Raw genomic sequence first — 4,314 nt, forward strand, 5'->3', positions numbered from 1 at the left:
CCGGCTTCCGTGTCTCGCACGCCTAGTGTTTGGACGCTCTTTCTGTGCGGAGCATTTGAAGCTCATCAGCGAACATCGTGCGCGTCGTTTCCCACCGGTCCGGGTGGAATCCATCGCCGCGGCTGTGACTTGTTTCGTTTTTCGATCACTCGGAATCGATTTCATTAGATGAAAAAAAACGGACCCCAACCAGCTGCGAAATTCGTGGAGATACCAGTCCGGACGAGTCTCTATTGACCATCTCACATTAATCAGCAACTTGGAAAACAGCGAGAGGGTCCACTCTCGGAGAGTGACTCTCCGAACATCCGAAAATCTCTGACTGACCTGTTGTGGTCATTGATTAAACGGTTCATCGAATAAATCGTTCCGGGTACCATGAAAAACGGTTATTAGTTCTCCCTATTATTGCCCATTCGGTGGCAAAGTGTCTCCTCGGAACACTCCTTCACGAAAAAGAACGTTCCGAAATCAACCACACTCGCATGAAACAACCTTCATGATACTCAGCTCGTCAGATGAGCGTCATCTGATCGAATCGCCCCTCCCCCCGAATCGAATGCCTCTCCACACGCCCCCTCCTAAGGCAATGCCTTAAAGGCATTGGACCAAAGATTGAATCTTTAAGATTCATGAAAAACTAGCACGCCTATTCAATCCATCAATATCTTCACATCCGTGGAAACAACAGCCCCAGTCTGAATTGCCATCCTTTGAACTGTCAACTTCACGTCGACGAGAGCGAATTGACAATTCGGAGTTGCTCTGAACAATCGAATTATTTGTACCGTCAAGCAGCCGGGGTCCGAGTTCCAGCCCTTCGGCATCGGGCCGGGGATTGGAACTCCTCTCTCAACCCCACTGACTATGGGATTTCAGTGTGAGATAACGCCGTGGCGTTATCTGATGTGAAATCGCCACGTCACGCCGAGCTTTCCGTACCGATGCGGCTCTCAGGACTTCCGAATGTTCGCCGCGGATCCTCCGCGGCGGAGGCATCAATTTGGATAATCATCATATTTATTCCGGAGCTTCACCAACGACCTGCTCTGCGGAATAGCATAGCAACGATTGTGCTCAGTGCAATGCCTCGTGAGGTGGATGGGTGAATAAGTAACTTATTATTGGTGACTTGTTATGACTCATAACCAGGGTGGTCGGTGGCTCGGGGTTTATAATAAACTCCGTCAAATAAACCCCGGATAAATACCCGGGGGTTAACGGGTATAACCCCCGGGGGCTAATGAATTATTCGGGCGCGAAAGAAAAACCAAGGTACAAAAGAATGCAGCTGGATTTTCATCACTGACCGCAATGCGGTCACCGCATCCGAGTGAATGTTATATACTCGGATGCTGCGATTATATACTATAGAATCGTAGCTCGGGGCTTACGAATAACCCCCAGGATGGGGGTTATTTTATAAACCCCGGAAACCGACCACCCTGCTCATAACCGAGCTGATAACTTATGAGCTCTCGCTATTACAATCTCAAACAATAACTCTGATTACAGCAATGTTCACAGTGTGAACTTCATACTGCCGATACTCGAGATGATTTCAATTCCCAACTCCCACGCAAGCTGACTAGAAGCCTGTAGCCATCTCAAAATATTGTTGACCCTGTTGGATGAGACGGGGTGGTATTTGATTATCGTGATTATCAGCCTCGGCTGCTTAGGGATGCATCTAATAGATTCATCGCTAGCCTTGATGGGTGGTCAGGTTCATCGATGTCACTCAGTCGGCCTCAGTTCACGCCCAAACTGTTCCCACGGCTGAGGTGTCGAAGGATCGGTCGGTCTCTATGCCGCCGATTGATCTGTGATGGTCCATCCCCGGTATTGGTGATTCTGATAACAGTGCTCGCCGTCGGTTTTGTCACAAACATCTTCATCATGACAGACATTACAGCGTCGATCAATAGGTGCCTTAATGAGACTCACTCTTTCTTCCGAACAGCTTTCGAAGCCTTCGAGAGGTTCTGGATCGAAGGAGCCCCTCGAACAGTCTCTGCATTTTCGGCTTGTAATTCTTGATGTTCCGTTGGATTCTCATAGTGTTGTCTCTCACAAATTCAAACAACCAATCCAAATTTCCCCCACTGTACCGAGGAGGGGCATTGAAGGCTAGAAAGTGAAATATCTTATCACATTGGATTTTGTCGGTTTCCGATGCGATGCTGTTGATCAGTGGCTCCAGAATGTCCCCCTTCAAATGAAAGAAGGGAGAGAAGGGGCCATTTCTTGAAAGCAGTTCCTCTGCCTTGAGTCGTTCAGGAGTCTCCCTTGCCCCTACTGTAACCCCTGGGTATTCCAAGTCGGACAAATCACAACCGTGTCCGAGAGCTCTCACAGTTAACTCCTTGTCGTCCTCTCTGACAGAAGGGTGTTTGCACGAGCGCCAATAGAAGATCGAGCAAAACCGTAGCGATGAGCTTGTCTTACTTGATCATGAGATCTCGACAGAAGAAGCCATCCATCGAGCTCGCTTGGACGTACGTGAAGGCTTTCTGCTTAGGGTCAAGACGAATTGAAAGATCCAAGCTTCGAGCATCCAAGCGAGTTTCCCCATACTGCCACTCAAGTCCGCATAAGCTGTCATCAGTATGAGTGATTGTGAACTGAGCAGAAGGATCCATCTCGCCACAAGTACAGATACTCACCTGGGCTTTGGATGGTGTCAAAGCCGTGAAGTCCACAATGCTTGTATGGTCTTTTTCCTGAGTATACTCTAACAGAAACGTGGTATGGCTCAAGAGATACACACTTACATTGGATATCTCATCTGCACCAGGTCCAGCACCAAGTGAAGGTGAGATGAAGAGCATAACCAGGGGGATACGACAAATGGTAGTCATTGGTAGAATCGATTGATAGAACTGTGGAGGATACCTCGAGTTGGTCTAGATCCTCATGCTGAGTACGCCGACCATCATGCCATTATTGAAACATTCGAGCAGTCAACAATGAGATGAGAAACTCACCCCACCTGGAGACAGTCTCCAGAAGACTGTAATCAGATAACTGATGGAACCACTGGCTTGTACCGCTTTACGAGTTTCAATCTAATGACTACTTACTACTTGACGAATGTAAGACTACTTACTACTTACTACTAATACTTCAACCTCCTCAGCACGAACTTTGTACGGTAATTGTGTACGCCCGTAACTCATTACTGATGACCTAATGTGACATTAGGCCTAAGTTGAACTTCGTCATTTGTGCGCGAGTTACTCGCGCGGCTAAAAAGTCCTGCGGAAACTGAGGAGCCCGAAGACAGGACCACTCCGACTATCGCCCGAAGAGCGCTTATTCCACCTCTGTTGCCCTTGGGATGCCCCAACGAACAAAGCAGTGTAACCACTTGCCATGAGTATTGTAACAATACTATTGTTTATCCTGGCTGCAGAAGCGTTCGGCTTGTTGTGTTCCCCGCCTGTGCAGACCGTTTACTAGAATTAGCAGGAATATAACCACCCTTAGAACTCGACGGATACTGTGGCATAGGGCGAGGTAATTAGAAATTCGAGCTTTGTGACTAGTTCATAAATTACAATGAACCTTCATCAATGACGTCTACCTCCACGCTAGGGGAGAATATACAAGTCTTGCGTATTACAGCTTGCAAGTTGACTGCATGTAAGAGACGAGACCTTGTCTAGGTAGATCGCTTTGAGATCTGTTATTTTCTCGGTGTTGGCATTTTTCAGTGCATCTCGATGTCCATCACGTGAGTTGCCGGCAAAGGCAGTCAACCGGAAAATTTTCGGAGAAAATCCACGTGCGCTATGGTACGGGAACGGAGAGGTGCTATACCCAGGATGTACGTGTTGGACCAATTCATATTTTCATTTGCGTATAACAGGACTCCGGTGATAATTGCGCATCAGAAACACGTCCTTAGATAGATTGCGACTCTGAAGGCCAGCTACGGGAGCATTCAGATACAACACAGTGCATACGAACACGCCTTAGGAATGTCATAAGTGTCAGGTTCTATCAAGTGAACCAAACACGTAAAGATCGCCTGGAATCGCACTACAGATGTACGATAGTAAGCAAACGTGGCACCCCCAACTAAAAAAATACAGTAATGAGTAATACGTCACACAACTAGCGCTAAGAGACAGCGAAAGCGAGGCCCAACACGACAACAATACGATCAAATCTCATCATCTTGGTACCTATGCGATTCTCCTTCTTCGTGCCGAAACTGGCACATCAGCTAGTTCACGGCAATAAAGACTCTGGTCCTCGGATTCGGCGTGGGAGTTGCCACGCGACTGATCCATGGGCCATGCGCGGCAT

This window comes from Perkinsus marinus, assembly GCF_000006405.1.
Source record: "Perkinsus marinus ATCC 50983 genomic scaffold scf_1104296964148, whole genome shotgun sequence".
Classification (NCBI taxonomy): domain Eukaryota; phylum Perkinsozoa; order Perkinsida; family Perkinsidae; genus Perkinsus; species Perkinsus marinus.